This window comes from Nerophis lumbriciformis, linkage group LG39 (genome assembly GCF_033978685.3).
Source record: "Nerophis lumbriciformis linkage group LG39, RoL_Nlum_v2.1, whole genome shotgun sequence".
Lineage (NCBI taxonomy): Eukaryota > Metazoa > Chordata > Actinopteri > Syngnathiformes > Syngnathidae > Nerophis > Nerophis lumbriciformis.
The window spans coordinates 8,122,467-8,145,000 of record NC_084586.2 but is presented as its reverse complement, the minus strand read 5'-3'; the positions used below and the strand labels follow the sequence as shown (position 1 = coordinate 8,145,000).

Genomic DNA, 22,534 nt, shown 5'->3' with positions numbered 1-22,534 from the left:
GCCAAGATGTACTTTTTGGCACGCTGTCTTCTGTTGTTTCCAACGAGGGTTGAGTGGGCGAGTCTGAGAACACAGGAATAAATAGGAAATAAGTGGCACTACATCAAGAAGAAGATGGATGTGGCCAAATCAGACAAGGGAACCCAAGAAAAATTAGTGCTTGCACCACATTTGAAGAGATAGTCGCTGCAATAATTCATAAAACTTTAGAAGAGGTGGGTGACTCTGATTATCCCCAATATAGATATAGTTTGTGTCATTTACAATGAAATGTGATCATACAGTAGCCTGCTCACAGCCAGATTAGAGTTTCATATCAAAATTTATACAAAAGACTTTGACTCTTGTCAGATAACTATATTTATTATTATAACACAGGAGAGTTTCTAGGGATACGTGACGCAAAGTCGGCCCATTCTTCCACCGTCTCAGGTGCCATTAATGTGCCGCAACTACCGGCGGCTGCAACTGCCAACCCAACTGGCCAAGCTGGTGCTGGACCCACAGGAACACATTGTGACAGCAACAGGTGGCAAAATGATTGCTTATACTGTATATATTAATAGACGTCCTCACAAATATTATATGAATATGAAGCACTTAATGCATTGGCAAAAAAGTTAATTTGTGTCCTTGGCCTCGATCTTTTTCCATTGTTGAAATCAAATGTTGGCAAAGCCCGAACGACCACCACTGTGCGTCGCCAAAGTATCCACAGCCTGTAGAAATGTACGTACGTGAACCATGATGAAGTTGCAAAGAGGCACCACGCATTTCCACGTCAACGTCACTCTTGATACAGCTCAACTTTGCTGTGAAAAAGGGCGTACGTCAGGTTTTAGTGCGTTGGCAAGCTTGGCAATACATGAGGCCCCTGATGAGGCATGACTGCGTTTGGAGTTTTTCCTCTTTTTTTTATCTAAATTCATATGCTCTAATCCTTGTTAATACTGGTTGCACATTAAAATGACAAGAAAAAGAAGGGAGCAATTCACTTTCATAAAGATTTTATGATTTCGAATTTATGATATGATAGATGGGACCAAAAAGTATTTGATAATGTGGTTGATTACAGTCCCATTATTATAATTATTTATATATATATATATTATACTTGTACAACATGTAATGTACAGAATATCAGGAGCATTTGTTCAGGTAGAAATATCACAGATTACCCTTGATCTTTCTAGGATACACTTATCACTGATGAAAAATTCTACCTATCTGCGATTATCACGATTAATTTTGAGTTAACTATGAACAAAATGTGATTAATGACTATTAAATATTTTTATCGTTTGACAACCCTTATATATATATATATATATATATATATACACACATATACATACATACATATATATTGTAACGACCTGTTGAGGTTGATGTTGTGTTCTTGAGTGAGTGATATTCGGAATCCCCATCGTTGTGAACGTACCACGCCTGTAAGGTGATTGGCGAAGAAGGAGAAAGCGGTTGTTGCCAAAATGAGGAGTGAGGATGCGTGTGGAAGGAACGAGATAAGTTGAGCTGTGTTAGTATAGGTTGCTCAATAAAAGTTTAAAAAGAACGTCAGACTTGGTGTGCACTTCTTCTGGACGCTACAATTGGTACATTTAGTAAAACTTTGCGCATACTGCCGCTGCTTTTGTGTGCATTAGGGATGTCCCGATCCGATATTTGGATCGGATCGGCCGCCGATATTTGCCAAAAAATGCGTATCGGCAAGCCATGGGAAAATGCCGATCCAGATCCAGTTTTTTTTAAAATCCGGTCCGTGTTTTCCAACGCACCGATTTAAATAATACATTCCACTTTTCTGCTGCTCCGTAATTTCCGTTCCGCATTTTCCAGCACACCTTCAACACATCCACAGGTCTGTGGATTCTCACGCAGTTGCTTTTAGCTGCTGGCATTACACGACAGGCCCTTCTCACTCTTTTCTGTGTCTCCCTCTCACAGACAGCAAGCGCACCTTCTTTCACACGTCACATACTGTCACATCACACGTCACATACTGTCACGTCATACGTCACATACGTATACGTCCTCTCCCAGCAGAGAGGGAGCAGCATGGCTAACGTTAGCTGTGATGCTAGCGCAGCCGTGTGACCAACGTTCCCTCTAAGGTGCGCGCCTGTGCGCATAGCAATTATATGCCACGCAGAAAATCAAATAAAAAAATAAGCGCATAACAATTTTTGACACACGGACACGACAGAGAAAACAGTTTTCGTCATCATTGTTCAAATATTGTAACGTCTGTCGAGACGCTTATCTCCATTCGGTGTCACACGCCCACACCATCAAAATGCCGAGGCAAAAATGTCCACATCAACACCGTATGAAAAAATTAGTGATTTTTTTAGTTGTGATTTCCTTCTCTGCATGAAAGTTTAAAAGTAGCATATATTAATGCAGTATGAAGAAGAATGTTTTAATGTAGACATGCAAGCCTTGAAAGAAAATTTTGAACATCAAGACTACATTTCCTGCAAATGGGTGCATTTCTACCCTATATTTTAACTTTAGATTTATTCTCATATCAAACTCTTTTGGCTGTCTTTTTGACACTTACATCCGGCGCCCCCCTCCACACCCCGGATTATAAATAATGTAAATAATTCAATGTGATTATCTTGTGTGATGACTGTATTATGATGATAGTATATATCTGATAGTATATATCTGTATCATGAATCAATTTAGGTTAAACAAGTTGAAAAACTTATTCGGGTGTTACCATTTAGTACGGAATATGTACTTCACTGTGCAACCTACTAATAAAAGTCTCAATCAATCAATCAAAACACATAGAATCATCATACTGCTGTGATTATATGCAACAAGTGTTCATTCAAGGCTAAGGCAAAATATCGAGATATATACAATCGGAGGGTTGCTGGTTACTGGGGTTCAATCCCCACCTTCTACCATCCGGGTCCTTGTATAGTGTTGGAAAGACTCGGGGTAGTTGTGTACTGGGTCCAACTCCCATCCTGTGGCAGAAAAGTTGTCTTGCACCGCGACCGGCTAGCCCCGTACCGGTGCACGGGCACTCCTGCAGGACTAGGAGTGGAGTTACCGAGGAAAATGGGCCTTAGCCCAGGGACCGGGGACCTCGTCCTGGCCTTCACAAGATGTAACACTTCCTGTGACTTCCTCCCCAGGAAGAGGGAACACTGCTACTCCGACAAGACTCCGGAGGCTGAGGCGGCGACCAGCCCACTTGAGAGATTTTGTTGTCCCCCTTGGCACGAGGAACTTTGAAAGGGGGGGATAGTGTAACGACCTGCTGAGGTTGATGTTGTGTTCTTGAGTGAGTGATATTCAGAATTCCCATTGTTGTGAACGTACCACGCCTGTAAGGTGATTGGCGAAGAAAGAGGAAGCAGTTGTTACCGAAATGAGGAGTGAGGATAGACGTACGTGTGGAAGGAACGAGATAAGTTGAGCTGTGTTAGTATAGTTTGCTCAATAAAAGTTTAAAAGAGCGTCAGACTTGGTGTACACTTCTTCTGGACGCTACAATATGTATGTATATACTGTATATGTATATGTACATATACGTATGTAAATGTGTATGTATATACCCTATATATATTGTGATATGCGGTCCCAAACCAACCTCCTGAGACAGTTCTGTTTAAAGTTCAAACGCCGCAGCGTTGTTTTATTCAGTCAGTTTTCTAAATAAAAGGTTAACGTAAAGTTCTCCCGATTGGGGCTTCCAATGAAACAAACAAATTGTCACTTTTTCCATGTCTTGATCATGTCTCCTAAATTGCCGCCCAATGGAAGCAGACCTTCCCCAGCAGGGAGCCAGTCACACCTGTTCGGAGGTATTGTGATGCTCCACATATCCCCCCCTAAGCTCCTTGTTGGTACGAGGAGCTTCCTGTTCCTCATCTTCGTAGCGGCGGGACATTGCGTCGGCGTGGCGGATATCCTTTCCAGGGCGGTGTTCGACGGTGAATTTATAATTTTGCAATTCCAGGAACCAGCGTGTCACCCGAGCGTTGCTGTCCTTATTGGTGGCCATCCATTTGAGGGGGGCGTGGTCGGTCACCAGAGTGAAGCGTCTTCCCCATAGGTAATACCTGAGATGGTGGATGGCCCACTTCACAGCAAGACACTCCTTTTCCACGGTAGAGTAATTTTTCTCGTGCTTTAGCAGTTTTCGGCTAATGAAGGTTACGGGGTGTTCATCGGCGCCAACCAATTGGGCTAGGACGGCCCCGATTCCAGTGCCCGAGGCATCTATGTGGAGGACGAATGGCTTCGTGAAGTCAGGTGCAACAAGGATGGGTTCCTCACACAGAGCCTGCTTTAACTTCTCGAAGGCCCCTTCCGTTTCGGTGGTCCAAGATACTCGGTGGGTTGACCGTTGGCGAGTGAGGTCGTTGAGGGGGGCCGCTATTGTGGCAAAGTCTTTGATAAACTTCTGGTAGTAGCCGATCAGACCTAAGAAGGACTGCACCTGTCTTTTAGTGATGGGGCGGGGCCAATTCCGTATCTTCTCCACCTTCTGGGCTTGGGGTCGCACACACCCACGGCCTATCGTATACCCGAGGTAGTCGGTTTCGGTCCATCCTACCCGGCACTTCTTGGCGTTCGCTGTTAGACCAGCCTGACGAAGGGCCCGGAGGACAGCCTCCAGGTGTTCTAGATGGTGGGCCCAGGTGGCGCTGTGGACCACGATGTCATCAAGGTAGGCGGCGGCATAGGCTTGGTGAGGACGGAGGATTCGGTCCATCATGCGCTGGAAGGTCGCAGGGGCCCCGTGGATGCCGAAGGGGAGGACAGTGTACTGGAACAAGCCATCTGGAGTTGAGAAGGCCGTCTTGGGTTTGGCTCTCTGGGTCAGGGGTACCTGCCAATAACCTTTTGTCAAGTCCATGGTGCTGACGAAGCGGGCAGGTCCAAGGCGGTCAATCAGCTCATCGGCTCTAGGCATGGGATATGCATCGAAGGTGGATATTTCGTTTAGTTTTCGAAAGTCGTTGCAAAACCTCAAGGAGCCATCTGGTTTAGGGACGATGACGATTGGACTGGACCAAGGGCTGTAGGATTCTTCAATGACGCCTTGGTCAAGCATCTTTTTTACCTCTTCTTTTATCGCTTCCCTCCGCGCTTCTGGGACCCTGTATGGTCGTTGCCTGACCACCTTCCCAGGCGGGGTCTCTATGTCATGTTCTATGACATGGGTGCGCCCGGGCATCTCTGCAAAAATGTCCCTGTAGCGGCCCAAGAGCTCTTGGACATCTTGGACTTGTGTTGGGCCAAGGTCCACGCCTACATTGACGGCGGGTTTCTGGGAAGAGAGGTCCGTTAGAAGGGCAGGGCTAGGCAAAGGTGCAGCAGTGTGCCATCTTTTCAATACATTTACATGGTACAGCTGCAAACCTTTCCTCCGGCCGGGTTGCTGTACACGGTAGTTGACGGCCCCCACTCGCTCAGCGATCTCGTACGGGCCGTGCCATTTAGCCAAGAATTTGCACTCTGTCGTCGGGACCAATACTAAGACAAGGTCATCCACCTTAAACTCACGGAGACGGGCACCCTTGTTGTATGTTCGTGCCTGGGCAGCTTGAGCCTTCTCCATATGGTCCCGGACCAGTGGCCATACCCTTCTGGCTCTCTCCTGTAGGTGTCCCACGTGGTCTATAACGTTCCGGTGGGGGGAGGGTTGACTTTCCCAGGCTTGCTTGGCGAGGTCTAGCAGACCCCGTGGATTCCGCCCGTAGAGCAGCTCAAAAGGGGAAAAACCTGTAGAGGCTTGTGGCACTTCACGAATAGCAAACAGTACATAAGGAATTAACCGGTCCCAGTCTTTCCCGTCAACTTCAACCAGTTTCCTTAACATTGTCTTCAAGGTTGAATTAAAGCGTTCCACTAGTCCGTTAGTTTGTGGGTGATAGACGGAGGTTCTGATCTGTTTTATCTTAAGCCATTTATACAACGCGGTCATTACACGGGCCATAAAACAGGTACCCTGGTCTGTCAAAACCTCGTCTGCTATTCCAACCCGGCTAAAAAGCATGAGTAGTTCATGGGCAACATTCTTGGCCCCACAATGTCCATAGCTATCCGTGAAAATGGCGTCTCAATAATAGGAAGGGGTATGAGGGGATTCCGGAGAAGGGGCCGCGGTGCCGCTTTTTGACATTCCGGACATGTGCGACAAAAGTCCTCGACGGCTCGTTTCACCCCAGGCCAATAAAAACGTGCGACCACTCGGTCGTAAGTCTTCTGGGCTCCCAGATGAGCCCCTAATTGGTGGGAGTGAGCGAGGTACAACACCCGGGTGACGTAACTTTTTGGCACTAATAGTTGTTCGACAACTTCCCCCCCCTTAGTTTTTTCACTTCGGTACAACAGACCCGCTTTTACCAAAAAATGAGGATAAGACACCCCACTCACCCCAGAGACCAGTTGACCGTCTATGGTGGCGATGTTTTGGCGGGCCATTTCTAGGTTCGGGTCAGCCCATTGGGCTGTGGCGTACTCGCCTTGAGGTGGATTCCCCTCGACCGGCATGAGCGGGAACTCAGAGAAGGGGTCTTCACTGGCTGGAGGGGTCTCTCCCCCACTGGCCTCTCTTTCAGATGCTCCACTTCCTGGTGAGGTTCCTCTAGGTGCTCGGAAGGTGGGGAATGCGGTCCGCGGGGTCGAGGCTGCGGGTCGCCGGTCCTGGCGTCTTGTTTGTCGGGGAGGGTGTGGGCGGCGGCGGCCTGGGTTCCAATACCGCTGGAAGAGGTCACAATCCGTGCCTATCAGCAGAGGGACAGGTAGGTTGGGGACCACCCCAGCAGCCACAACGGTGTCTCCCCGGGGGGTCTGGACCCGGATATGGCTGACCGGGTAATGGCGGACATCACCATGGACGCAGGTGACCGGGAAGGTGTCTGAGCCGACAGGACCAGCGTAGTCAGCCCTCACCAAGGTGACGACGCTGCCAGAATCAATCAGGGCATGGGCATCGGTACCTCCCACCCGCACCGGCAGGGAGGCATGGGGTCAGCCGGTGTCCTCGGTGTGCAAGCAAGGTCGGTGGGCACCCGAGCTGGCGGCAGAGGGCATGGAGACGTCTCCGTCCCGCTCCGGACAGGTCCAGGAGATGTGGCCTTCTCGCCCGCAGACATAGCACCTTCTGGGGGGCCGGGCCAACCTTTCCGGTGGGTTACTATCCCTTGGGGCATTACGTGGAGGAGTACGGGGAGGAGATCGTCGGCGCTTACGGCCCATCCTTTCAGCAGGGGTGGGGCGGCTTGGCTCAGCTCTGGTGGATTGGAGCATCTCGTTGCTAACTTGGTAGTTCTCTGACAGAGCTACCAGAGAATCCAGGGAGGTGGGGCTCACCTGCGCAGCATACTTTCTGGCATCGGGCGGCAAAGCTCGAATACACCGATCAATCACCAATCTTTGGAGCCAGGGTGTCTCCCCGCCACTCATCAGCCATCCCTGGGTAAGACGTAGTAGCTCTGCGAGCTGGGCCCTGGGCGGATGGCTGGCACAGTAGGCCCAGGCGTGGTATCGCTGAGCTCTAGCTGGTAGGCTGTACCCATGGCTTGCTAATATGGCGGCCTTGAGCTTGGGGTAGTCTCGTGCGTCCTCTGCTGGCAGGTCGCGGCAGGCGTGCTGGGCCTCCCCAATGAGGAACGGGGTAATTATTCCTGCCCACTCACCGGGTGGCCATCGCTCCCTGGTAGCAGTGCGCTCAAAGAGCTCCAAATAGGCTTCAACGTCGTCATCGGGGCTTTGTTTGGTGAGGACTCCCCCCGGGGCTCGAACCACTGCTTCGTCTTTGTCGACCTTCTTGAGCATTTCCTTCATCGCATTCTGCAACTCCGCCTGGCTTTGCAGGAGTGCCCTTATTGCTTGCTCCATAATGTGGTTGAGGAGGGTCTTCTATGCCCGCATTCTCCACCAATTTGTGATATGCGGTCCCAAACCAACCTCCAGAGACAGTTCTGTTTAAAGTTCAAACGCCGCAGCGTTGTTTTATTCAGTCAGTTTTCTAAATAAAAGGTTAACGTAAAGTTCTCCCGATTGGGGCTTCCAATGAAACAAACAAATTGTCACTTTTTCCATGTCTTGTTCATGTCTCCTAAATTGCCGCCCGATGGAAGCAGACCTTCCCCAGCAGGGAGCCAGCCACACCTGTTCGGAGGTATTGTGATGCTCCACAATATATATATATATATATATATATATATATATATATATATATATATATATATATATAGCAGCACTACTTCATTTTGTCGTAAAGTTCAGTTCGGAGAAGTATTTAATCTTTGATATATAATCCTCCATATTGGCAGACACATTCATTTCATTTCATTCAAAGTAGTGAAACGTTTTTGCATCTGACCAAAAAAAACAGAAACACTGTATTAAAAATGCCATGATTGTAATAAATAAAGTTGTTAAAGTTTTGGTTCAACATTGTCAAGGCATGCGTTTGCCAGCTCGATCGCCCCCACTTCTCCTGGTGAGGCCAGTCAGGTTACTGCTTAGGCATTGGAGGACCTCAGCCTCCAACTTCTTTTTTCTCCATGTTTAGAGTCCGATTATCAAGATGTCACACTTGCATTCAAAACTTTCGACAGGCTGTAGATTACATAGTGTGCAAAGTAGAAATTCAAGGTGTAAAAATGTATCTGCAAACATTATTTGGTGACTTTAAAGTTAAAGTACCAATGAGTGTCACACACACACTAGGTGTGGCGAAATTATTCTCTGCATTTGACCCATCACCCTTGATCACCCCCTGGGGGGTGAGGGGAGCAGTGAGCAGCAGCGGTGGCCGCGCCCGGGAATCATTTTTGGTGATTTAGCCCCCAATTCCAACCCTTGATGCTGAGTGCCAAACAGGGAGGTAATGGGTCCCATTTTTAAAGTCTTTGGTATGACTCGGCCGGGGTTTCAACTCACAACCTACCGATCTCATATGCAAACATACCAGCAGTAAGCCCCGCCCTCTTTCTCTTTCTCTTACACACAGGTAAGGAGGTGAAGCAGCAACACACGCACAAGCCTCATAATTGGTTTGTGGGCAAATTTTTACTCAAGTAAATGATGAGCGTTTTTATTCATACAGAACATACATTAACACAGTTTAATAGAAAAATATTCACATTTATTTTATGGTTTTATTAGTAGTATTTTTCCCATCATGACAAGTGAAGCTCCACCTACCCTGACCGCACAACCCTGATGCGCGCTGTTCATTTTTTTTCCAACAAGGAGTGACATTCGATTAGCAATTCGTCAAATCCAACCTCAGTTTTCTCACATGGGCCACACACCAAACCTTGTTTAGGGCCACGGAACGCCTCAAGCAGCCACTGATGGTGGTGACAGTGCGCTCTATTTTCTGTCAACATGCTGTTACCAGCTGCTCCGTCTTTGTCAGATCAGCTGGGAACACACGGACGCAGATGCACTCTGGAAATCAGAACATGAAGCAGTAATCTAATATAATCTTATGTAATATGTTTACTTCTAATCAACGCTAATCACTCTAGTTTGTGGCTGCCTCCCTGCACACGGACACGCCTCCAACGCATCAGGAAACCCTGGAAAGTAGGGCGGATGCTTAGTTTTGGATGAGGTTTTTTCTGTGTTTATTTTCTCCATTTGGTTGTCTTGATGCCAATATTTTCATACTTTTCAATACTTTTCAAACTAAAGGAGACCACAAAATATGTCATTATTGGCTTTATTTCATCAGGGGTGTCCAAACTTTTTGGCTAGGGGGTCGCCGTCCAAGTACATAGTTGTCACCTGTCTACGGGTTAGGGAGGAGATCTTGCCCCAAGTGGAGGAGTCCAAGTATCACGGAGTGATGTTCCCAAGTCAGGAAAGAGTGGATCGTGAGATCGACAGGCGGATCGGTGGGGCGTCTGCAGTGATCCGAACCCTGCATCGGTCCATCGTGGTGAAAAAGGAGTGGCTTAAAAAATTTGGCCTGGTGGCCAAAAGCCGACTGCTTGCAAAGTAACTATATGTATGTATGTATATCAGTGGTGGGCCGTCAAACATAACCAGAAATCATGATCATAATTAAAGATAAAAGTCATGTTTATTTACTTTCCCTAAATATCTAAAAGTATTCATATTCTCTGAACCTTTTGATGATATTACGGACCGTAGATGGAGAAATCCCTAAATTCCGTGCAATAGCTCGTTGAGAAATGTTGTTCTGAAACTGTTGGACAATTTGCTTACGCATTTGTTCACAAAGTGGTGACCCTCGCCCCATCCTTGTTTGTGAATGACTGAGCATTTCATGGAAGCTCCTTTTATACCCAATCATGGCACCCACCTGTTCCCAATTAGCCTGTTCACCTGTGGGATGTTCCAAATAAGTGTTTGATGAGCATTCCTCAACTTTCTCAGTCTTTTTTGCCACTTGTGCCAGCCTTTTTGAAACATGTTGCAGGCATCAAATTCCAAATAAGCTAAATATGCCAAAAAATAACAACATTTTCCAGTTTGAACATCAAGTATCTTGTCTTTGCAGTCTATTCAATTGAATATAAGTTGAAAATGATTTGCAAATCATTGTATTCTATTTTTATTTACGTTTCACACAACATGCCAACTTCACTGGTTTTGGGTTTTGTATGTTTTTGTTTGGCCTATAATCTTTGGCCTGTGGTTTTGTCCAAACTCAATCATGATAAAAAAAAATGAAAGGAAAATTAATTAAATCATTCTCTAAACATTTTCTGTTCAAATAAAACACATTGTATTTACTTGGTATCGGATTGATACTAAAATTTGCATTATCACATCTTCTGAGAAGTTTTGTACCACAGGAATGCAAATGTCACACTCCAACCGAAACATTATTTGTATCAAGGCAGGTGTACCTAATGTTGTGGCCAACCAATAAAATATGCCATTTTTAGCATCCTTGACTATTTTTGATATTGTTGCATAAAGAACAGATGCCTTCCGCCTCCTTCCTCACATTTCTTGGCGTGTCACGAGATTAAATAAGGAGATCGGAAGGAGAAAAACAAAAAAAACAAGAGCTTGGCACAGTAATAATAACTTTGTACAAAAGTACCTCCATTGATGGCAGAGATGAGTCCAATTAATTTCACAGCGGGAGATGATGCGTTAGTCGCATCGGAAAAAAAAAAATGTCTGACGTGCCTTCCATTCTCATCCTGCACACGAGTGACGGCACTGTTTGGGCCGTTGTGACAGAAAGCGGACAAAGAAGCTTAAAGGTCTGCCAAAATACGCTCAAGCTCCCGTTTCTTCATATTTCAACATTATTTTTCTTGTGAGACATGGAGTACATTGAATTCCTCTCACAGCATGGTTAGTTTAAATTTTGATGATTATCAACTCAAATGATCCATTTTGTTCTGACCAGCAAGGACATTTGTACCACATTTGTTGCTATATTCTCGCTGCGTTGTTTACGTTTCTATGGTTATCTATTCATTTTTATTTTGTTTCCTCTATTACATGTCCATCCATCCATCCATTTTCTACCGCTTATTCCCTTTGGGGTCGCGGGGGTCGCTGGAGCCTATCTCAGCTACAATCGGGCGGAAGGCGGGGTACACCCTGGACAAGTCGCCACCTCATCGCAGGGCCAACACAGATAGACAGACAACATTCACACTCACATTCACACACTACTAGGGCCAAATTAGTGTTGCCAATCAACTTATCCCCAGGTGCATGTCTTTGGAGGTGGGAGGAAGCCGGAGTACCCGGAGGGAACCCACGCAGTCACGGGGAGAACATGCAAACTCCACACAGAAAGATCCCGAGCCCGGGATTGAACCCAAGACTACTCAGGACCTTCGTATTGTGAGGCAGATGCACTAACCCCTCTGCCACCGTGAAGCCCTATTACATGTCAACAACTTTATTTCTTTGTTGTTCTGGAACAGTCCTTGAACGTTTTTTCATCGTCACTTTTTCTTACCATCTTCTTCTTTTCTTTCCATCGTCATCGTGTAAGATTTATTTCCATTGCAACACATTCTTTCCTCTGTAATTGGAAAATGGTGACACTTCTCAGAGGAAGTATACAACATTTTAATGACCAAATGTAAAGACAGCAGATACTGTGTTGACACCATATGGTGTAAATGTTAGATATATTTTAGACATGGCGAAAAGAGGTGGGAATAATTAAACTCTGCTTCCTTTTCAGACATTTTGAATTGTGCAAATATAACCACGGGATCTTTTTTTAAAGTTCTCCTAGTCTACGAGTCAACTCTTGTTAGGGATGTGCAAATAGATCGGCCACCAATCAGTATCAGACGTTTTTTTGTGAAATGTACATCATGGCCATTGCCAACCAATGACTCATAATGTTGATTGCATACACCTTCTGGTTGACACCGTATTTCATATTAGGCCCCCGGCTGACAAGCAGCTAGCAGCAAATTGTGTGTCTCCATACGTAGTGTGGAGCGCTCTCCTAAGTCAACAATAATCACCTCCATTTTTTAGTATCTCAAATACACTGGAGGATGAGGTTAAACATGTTACACACTGAGAGCAAGACTGGAGCAGGTATCCTAATTGACAAGCTAACCGCTAAGCTATCTTGAAACAGCAGACAGTAAGTAGCTATTAAAGTAAACACTGTTTTTCTAGCGTAGTAACACAACGCCTTGCGACCGCATTCTACGGCGTTAGCCATAATCTAGCTTCTGCGTCAGCAGCTGAATGGCGTTTGAGTTTGTAATACACAACACTGTGATAGGACACCAATCTTTATTGAGTGAAAAACATGAACAATCATATTACAGTATCTGTAAAGTATTATTTTATGTTTTCTTTGTACACAGCTAGCTGGACAGTGTATGTACTGTAGTTGTAGTAACAAACATTATGTGCTGTCACATATCATGATCAATATTATAGTGACTCACTCGATGGACTGTCTATTTGGTCATGCAGAATTTGTTGGTGCTTACAGTTTGTCTTTTATTGTAATGCAGCTTCTTTGAGCGGTGTCCTCCTTGCTAGATACAAAAAGCCCTGCCATCGATATTGCCATTGTTTGCCACTCGGCAGAAGCACTCCATTTCTGTCGGCAGAGCTTGGCCAGCTCCACATTTACACCACTAAGTCATGCCGGTCCTGACTCTCTCGGTTTTCGTGTGCTCCAACTTTTCAACTTTTGTTCGCGCTCGCTCAACTTCTATAACCTGCAGTTCATCCTCCGTATATTCAGCTTTAAAAAAATAAGGAAGTGAATCCTCATTTGTCCTAAAAAGTATCTTCGTGGTCATTACAAAGTCTATCAGGATTTGCAAACTTCCACGATTTGTTGACAGATGTAGGAAGTGCATTGCTATGGGCACGGAAATAAATATGCCAAGGAAAGAAGTTCCGATGATGCTTAAAATGACCAAAAATACGGTAAATATTGTACATATTACGTATTGTTATAACCCGCACACACACACACACACACACACACACACACATATATATATATATATATATATATATATACAAACCCCGTTTCCATATGAGTTGGGAAATTGTGTTAGATGTAAATATAAACGGAATACAATGATTTGCAAATCCTTTTTAACCCATATTCAATTGAATGCACTACAAAGACAAGATATTTGATGTTCAAACTCATAAACCTTTTTTTTTTTTTTGCAAATAGTAATTAATTTAGAATTTCATGACTGCAACACGTGCCAAAGTAGTTAGGAAAGGGCATGTTCACCACTGGGTTACATGGCCTTTCCTTTTAACAACACTCAATAAACGTTTAGGAACTGAGGAGACACATTTTTGAAGCTTCTCAGGTGGAATTATTTCCCATTCTTGCTTGATGTACAGCTTAAGTTGTTCAACAGTCCGGGGGTCTCCGTTGTGGTATTTTAGGCTTCATAATGCGCCACACATTTTCAATGGGAGACATGTCTGGACTACAGGCAGGCCAGTCTAGTACCCGCACTCTTTTACTATGAAGCCACGTTGATGTAACACGTGGCTTGGCATTGTGTTGCCGAAATAAGCAGGGGCGTCCATTGGTAATGTTGCTTGGATGGCAACATATGTTGCTCCAAAACCTGTATGTACCTTTCAGCATTAATGGCGCTTTTACAGATGTGTAAGTTACCCATGTCTTGGGCACTAATACACCCCCATACCATCACAGATGCTGGCTTTTCAACTTTGCGCCTATAACAATCCGGATGGTTCTTTTCCTCTTTGGTCCGGAAGACACGACGTCCACAGTTTCCAAAAACAATTTAAAATGTGGACTCGTCAGACCACAGAACACTTTTCCACTTTGTATCAGTCCATCTTAGATGAGCTCAGGCCCAGCGAAGCCGACGGCGTTTCTGGGTGTTGTTGATAAACGGTTTTCGCCTTGCATAGGAGAGTTTTAACTTGCACTTACAAATGTAGCGACCAACTGTAGTTACTGACAGTGGGTTTCTGAAGTGTTCCTGAGCCCATGTGGTGATATCCTTTACACACTGATGTCGCTTGTTGATGCAGTACAGCCTGAGGGATCGAAGGTCACGGGCTTAGCTGCTTACGTGCAGTGATTTCTCCAGGTTCTCTGAACCCTTTGATGATATTACGGACCGTTGCTGGTGAAATCCCTAAATTCCTTGCAATAGCTGGTTGAGAAAGGTTTTTCTTAAACTGTTCAACAATTTGCTCACGCATTTGTTGACAAAGTGGTGACCCTCGCCCCATCCTTGTTTGTGAATGACTGAGCTTTTCATGGAATCTACTTTTACACCCAATCATGGCACCCACCTGTTCCCAATTTGCCTGTTCACCTGTGGGATGTTCCAAATAAGTGTTTGATGAGCATTCCTCAACTTTATCAGTATTTATTGCCACCTTTCCCAACTTCTTTGTCACGTGTTGCTGGCATCAAATTCTAAAGTTAATGATTATTTGCAAAAAAAAAAATGTTTATCAGTTTGAACATGTTGTCTTTGTAGCATATTCAACTGAATATGGGTTGAGAATGATTTGCAAATCATTGTATTCCGTTTATATTTACATCTAACACAATTTCCCAACTCATGGAAACGGGGTTTGTATATATATATATATATATATATATATATATATATATATATATATATATATATATATATATATATATATATATACTTTTGGCATGTATATAAAACGTTGATAGGGGGTGGGATGTTGTTTTAGAGGGCTTTGACTCCCATTAGCTGCATCTTGTGAGCAGTTTCTTAATCTTTAGAATCCCCAAAAAAAAAAAAAAAAAAAAAAAAAGGTGTGTGTTCTTGTCTCTCACAATGTTGGTGGATGATGGGCAACATTCCTAAAAAAAGTGCAGTTCGCCTTTAAGCTTCAGCTAAGTTGCATTGCACTTCTTCTGCACAAGCTAATTAAAGTTAATGAAGAAGTAGCAGGCAAGCAGCGCTTTACTCCCTTAATTAGTCATCCGTGTCCTAAGGGACTTTTCTTCTGTTTGTTTCTGTTTCTTACCCAATTTGTTTTTACTGTTTTTTGTGTGTGTAGCCAACAGATAGACAACCAACTTATGTTCAAGCACTTTGAGATTATTCATTGGACCGTAATTCCTTTTCCTAACTAAAGACACTAAAATGGCGGTGAGTGTATAAATACATTGACAGTATATGTATATAATATGATGAAATCTGGTGCAGTTCCTTGTCTAAAGTAGACTTTCAATTAATTATAAATGACCTTAGGCCAGTTATATACATGTGGCACTGTTTGTTTTCATTAAATATACTTTACAAAAGACCAGTGAACAAGTATTCGCCTTGCTTTTGACATGACATACATTGTGTTTTTTGCTGTAACACCTTACACTTAAAGGGGAAATGCACTTTTTGGGAATTTTGGATATCATTTGCAATCTTTAAGTGAGACAAGAACACATGTTTTTCTTTTTTATGCATTCTAACTAGTAAATATACACAAGCAAAAGTCAGCTAGCAATGGAGGTTATGGGATTCGCTCTACTCTGCCTATAAAGCGCTCAAAAAAACATCTAAAAACCTCCGTCAATGTTTTATATACATGCTGTAAGTATAAATGTAATGTAGTAACATTCATAATAACATGTAATATTTACGTCTTTTGATAATTTTAAGCATACGGCGGCTTATTAATTTCACAGACGCATCACAATGTTTGCTTTTATCATGAACAACACTGCTATTCATGACAGCCTTCATGAGAGACAACAACCACTACTTTGGGACAAATGATGATCCAGAAATGTATGGTTTTTTATCTTGACTGTAAGGAAGAAGAGTTACAAGTTTTAGAAGCTGAGTGATGAACAGATCCAGCAAGTAGCTGTATTGCTAAAGTGCCAAACAAGAAATACAAACTACCAACATAAAAAAAAAAAAAAACTTACTGTACAATGTCTGCTCTCACCGGGATGCCGACTGATGGGATGTTTGTATCTTCCTGTTTAGATGAAGAATTAATCAGAATCCTCACGCAGGTAAAAAAAACAAAACAAAAAACCTATGAAAACAAGCGTCTTTTGTCTCTTTCTCGCCATCTCCGGGTTTAAGTTGAATGTTGAAGTAGACCAACCTCTCGGTTTATGGCCACAACCTTTTACCATCCAAAGAAGAGGCATGATTTTTAATATAGAATTACCTTTTACCAACTCACTGGCTCAGCATGTCAATAGCTGCATAAGCTAGTTAACTCTCTGTGATCACGGTGCCACGAAAAGTAGTTCCTCGGCATTAGCACTTATAAAAACAATGTATTTAATATTCAGGTCACGAGATGTCAATGGAGTATTGTTGCCGATTTTTAGATGTTTTTTAGAGGGCGCAATATTTTTCTCCCATTAGCTTTATTGTTAGCCACCTCCTCCTTGCCATATTTTATGACTTAAAATGCATTAAAAAAACAAAAAAACATATGTGTTTTTATCTTACACAGGGATTGTGAATGATAGACAAAAGTTCCCCTTAAAAGAAAGTCCCTCTTACAATGAAAACCGACTTAAAATTAAATTTTCACAAACCAACTCCATCCTTTATTTTATTATACAGCTCTGGCACACGTAGGTTTGTCTGTCAGTTATAGTCAGTCAGTCAATGTTATGGGCGTATTTTCAGGAAACTTTCAGCAAATGTCCGAAATGGGATAAGGAATGACATTTTGGAGCTGATCCGGGCCATCTCGAATACGTTGCCTTGCGATTACGTGACCAGCTTCAACTTCTGTGTGTGTATGCTCGCTTCCCCGCCTTCACCCACAGAGACAAAGACAGAGGACGATTGACAAGAGGCTTAATTCCATTTATTTCATTGCGCTATTGATTACTCAAAAAACGATGGATGTTTTTTTCCATCGAGCATTGAGGAAATGTCAGAAATGGGGTTGATCCGGATCACAGTTTGTATTCCGAATATTTTCATTATTGGGAGATAGAGAGTGGCAGAGACCTGCGCTCTCCAAGTGATTTTCTAGTTTAACATTTAGGATATACCCATCCATCCATTTTCTACCGTTTGTCCCTTTGGGGGTCGCAGGGGTTGCTGGAGCCTATCTCCGCTGCATTTGGGCGGAAGGCACATTTTTCAAATTAGAACCCATTTCCGATTCATATCGTTTTGTTGTTGCACCTAGGCATGGGTACCAAATTCGGTACTTTTATAGGCAGTGATCAAATGATGTCGGTACCACCGAGTCGATTCATGTAAAATCAAACGGTTCCATATTTCGATACTATTGTTGCACGTGATGTCACATCCGGTTGCAGACTAAACACCGGCTCATGAAAACAATCACTCTAGCAATACTCTTTCTAAGTCATTTTGCAATTTTCAACACCAACAAAGCAAGTACTCTTCGTAGAAAACACTCGGACAGGGCTCCACTAGCTTGATGCTAATTTACATTAGATGTGCCATAGACGGGCTGCTTTTAGCATAAGCGATTTTACATGGCTATTTGAACACCTCCAAATTTGGTAACGAAAACTAAGATGAATGTTGGTGTGTAATAAGCACAATATTCACAGTATAAACACTTTGTGGGGCGCAACCAGGGCCGCCATAACTTAAGGGGGGCTGAGTGGATTTTGGGCCCCTTTCCCCAACCTCAACAACCCCCACCCAACACACCCTACCCTGAAAACACAGTTTGAAAAAAAAAATCATGATTTTACTCAACAGAACAGCAAAAATGCAAAAAGAATCCTACATTTTAAAAATGTATTTCGTTCATAAATACACTTATCCACATACAGAGGTCAGTCAACTTCAAGAACAGTGGTGGTGAACCGAGAGATTGCCCATGCTTTTAGCTCAGTAGCCGGGACGCTCGCCTCTCACACAGGCAACCTGGATTGGAACAGTAGGAAAAAACAACGCAGCCGAGAGATAGAGTACACAATCACTACACAAAGCAGAGCTGTCTGGGATTGACAGCTGTGAACACCAATCATTGCATTCCGCTGTCAAAATCAGGGGGCCCCTGATTGAATGGGGGCGCCTGGGCTTCAGCCTATATGTAAGCCTGTGCATTAAGGCGTAATGGGCGCAACAGAAAACATTCAAGTTTCTGGAAAAAGCGACTTCCCAGTCAGACAACATACCATAGATAACCTGTACCAGGCGATCTACCAGTCAATCGCAAAAATATTACGACATTTTTTTATTAATACGCAACAACCCCACCCAGAGAGTGACCAACAGACCCGCCATCAGGCAAGCATGTTAATCCCTGAACTCGCCCGCACGCCTCTGCTTCTCTCTTCAGCCTCTCATTCCGTGATTTTCATGTCAAAAGTGGTAAAGGAATGGCTAAACGAGGCTAGAATTAAGATTTTAGAATGGCCTTCCCGAAGTCCTGACTTAAAAACTTGTGGACAATGCTGAAGAAACAAGTCCATGTCAGAAAACCAACAAATTTAGCTGAACTGCACCGATTTTGTCAAGAGGAGTGGTCAAAAATTCAACCAGAAGCTTGCCAAACAAAGTACCGTATTTTCCGCACTATAAGGCGCACGGATTATAAGGCGCACTTTCAATGAATGGCATATTCAAAACTTTGTTCATATATAAGGCGCATCGGATTATAAGGCGCACCTATGCATCCATTAGATGGAGCTGCGCTAAGGAGAATGTCTACAAAAAAGTCAGATAGGTCTGTCAAACTTTATTAATAGATTACAAACCAGCGTTCTGACAACTCTGTTCACTACCAAAATGAATAAACAGCTGTTTTATTATTTTCCCCGAGGTAAAGTCAGTGACGTGGTGTTTTGTTTATCTTTTAACAACAGCAAGGTATAACATGTACTGCAACATTTATATCACATAGTGGAGGGGAACTTTTCCCTGATTCAATAAACACGTAAAAAACAGTGATACTGTTACGGTAAATCAAACGTTAGTGCAATCACAATATAGTAACACTCGAAATAGTGCAGAGCAATAACAATATATCAATAACTCAACGTTGCTCAAACGTTAATGTCACACAACACAACACACAAAATAAACATGTAAAGCTCACTTTATGAAGTTATTCCTCATCCACGAATCCCTCAAATTCTTCTTCTTCTTCAGTGTCCGAATTAAACAGTTGGGCGGATACAGCATCCAACATCAACATCAAGTCGTCATTAATGGAGTCAGTGTCGCTGCTGCTCTATTCCCGTGTTCTACTGCGTGACTGATCGTCTTAAGTTTAAACTCTGCGTCGTAAGCGTGTCTCTTAATAGGAGCCATTTTGGGGTCTTTACATAAACAAACAAATGGAAATCAAAATGGCACGCCTCGCGCAGTCATATATCCCAGCATGCACCGTGCGCTTCTTTTCTTCTACGGCTGCTTACCGTAGAAGAAGAACTTCTTCTTCTACGGGGGAAAATTAAGTTGGCAGCTGCTTACCGTAGTTGCGAGACCTAAACTTTATGAAAATGAAGTTTAGATTTGTTGTGGCTCAATATTGGTCTATATATAAGGCGCACCAGATAATAAGGCGCACTGTCAGCTTTTGAAAAAATTGGAGGTTTTTAAGGCGCACTGTCAGCTTTTGAGAAAATTGGAGGTTTTTAGGTGCACCTTATAGTGCGGAAAATACGGTATGTGACAAACAAGTATGTGCTCCAATCACTCTATCACAAAAATAAGAGTTGTAGAAATTATTGGAAACTCAAGACAGCCATGACATTATGTCCTTTACAAGTGTATGTAAACTTTTGACCACGACTGTATATATATATATATATATATATATATATATATATATACATATGTATGTATGTATATATATATATATATATATATATATATATATATATATATATATATATATATATATGTATGTATATATACATATGTATGTATATATATATATATATATATATATATGTATGTATATATACATATGTATGTATATATATATATATATATATATATGTATATATATATACATATGTATGTATATATATATATATATATACATATGTATGTATATATATATATATATATACATATGTATGTATATATATATATATATATATATATATATATATATATATATATATATATATATATATGTATATATGTACATATACATATGTACATATACATATGTATGTATATATAGAGGGAAATATATACATATATAGAGAGTGATTGGAGCACATTTGGTCACATTTTCAGTAGACCCATGATAAATTCATAAAAGAACCAAACTTCATGAATGTTTTTTTTGACAAACAAGTATGCGCTCCAATTACTCCATCACAAAAAAATAAGAATTGCAGAAATTATTGGAAACTCAAAACAGCCATGACATTATGTTGTTGCTTTGGTTTTTGTCTGAGACCAGGGATCTTGGGCTGGAAAAGGTTGGTGACCACTGGCCTATACAGGACTGCCATCATGGAAATACAACTGCATTGCAAAATGAGGCTCAAATGTAACAATAAAACAACACATAACACATGTATAGCTCAGTTATCATTATCAGCTCATTTTTAAATGTTACATTCAATTTCACCATCAAACAATTAACATTAATTACCACACACACAAGCACCGAAAATTGGTACCGTGGCGTACCGGTATGGATTTCTCGATACCGGAAATTGATACCGTATCATTTAAAACGTGAACAGTCCACATCCCTAATTCCACCTCTAATATAAACCGAGTATGACTCATGTGCTATTAGACATTAGCGAACGTCTTGGACAAGGAAAAAGAAAGGAAATGATCAGCACCTTTGCTCAAATCTGCACCAACATGTTTGTTTTCATGGCTGGCCCTGGTGCGTTACCGTGTGGTAAGATATGAACCTGCAATCAGCCTCTCCATTGAATTGTTGCTTTTTCTTGTGGTCCTACAGGAAGTAGCGTTCGAAGAGATGCTCTTGATGCAGAAAGCCTCTCAGCAGAGCTCAAGGAGGCGCGGGGGGCAACGGAGCAGCACCATCTGTCTGATGTGAACGGCCACTGGAAGTGACCTCGGAGTTGCTGGCATCCTGGCAAGGAAAGGGTACGTGTGTGTGCTGATAAGCCATGAATCCCAGTTAAATAGGTGCCCTCGTATGTGAGGATGTGCAGGAGGGCAGTGGGCAAACGTCTGGGGCCATTTCTGCCTTCCACACGCCCTCGGACACGCGGTCATTAAGCTGTGAGCACAGACCATCGGGCTGTAATTACCGCACGCCGCTTTCCATCCTGCTGCTGATGAAAGTGGGTGTCATGCACACCTGCGCAGGATCAGCCCATACGCTGGAACTAACACGCCTGCGTTCATACTCTACGTCATGTATGCAATATAGTGCACGCGGCGTGTATAAGCGACCATAAGCAAAAGTGTACTCGAGTATGAAATATTTTGTCTTTTTTTAGCAATAATACGTCTTCTTACCCATTTCCGTTCACCCCAAAAACAGACTACGATCTTTGGGACAGATGTTATTGTTATTTGTATGCGCGCTCAACCTTAAGAACCTGTAAAATGAAGTATGTAGTTATAAATGCAGTATTTTGCAAATAACTTAATGTACCAATACTATCTTAAAATGACCAATGAGATGAATTAGTACATATTGTACACAGGAAGTGAACAAATGAGTAGTAATTGCTGCGATACGTAAAATACTTATTTTCCTGCTTGTATTGCGAAAATGTAAACAAGGGATACTGCAATACTTCACCTCATTTACATCTTCTAAATACGCTAAACCAGAGCTTTTCAAAAGGGGGTCCTCCACTCCAGGCACGTGCACACATAGGGCCCTATGGGTGCTTGAGCCCCTGCCCTTTTTTGCCTCGTCTTAAAAAGTGCCCTCTGCCTGTGTGTGTGGTTTTTTTTTTTTTTTTTGTTTGTTTTTTTCTTTAAACGACATTAATAAATTCCTGTCAGGGATGTAAAAAACAAAACAAAACAAAAAAATAGCGGAACAAAAACTCCACGTTTTCTTGTAATACCGGGTTGTTTGAGCCTGCCGCTTCCGCCAGAAAGAGAGAGAGAGGGCGAGTGAGTGA

At 42.8% G+C, this 22,534-nt stretch overlaps 1 long non-coding RNA gene across 3 annotated transcripts in view; it reads left to right on the top strand.

The window, feature by feature from the left end:
• Positions 1-21,635, top strand: part of LOC133577791 (uncharacterized) — a 44,850-nt gene extending 23,215 nt beyond the window's left edge. For all 3 annotated transcript variants that reach the window (XR_009811765.2, XR_012049425.1, XR_009811764.2), the window contains one exon: positions 21,388-21,635. This is a non-coding gene — a long non-coding RNA (uncharacterized lncRNA). The remainder of the gene's footprint in view (positions 1-21,387) is intronic.
• The last annotated feature ends 899 nt before the right edge of the window (positions 21,636-22,534 follow it).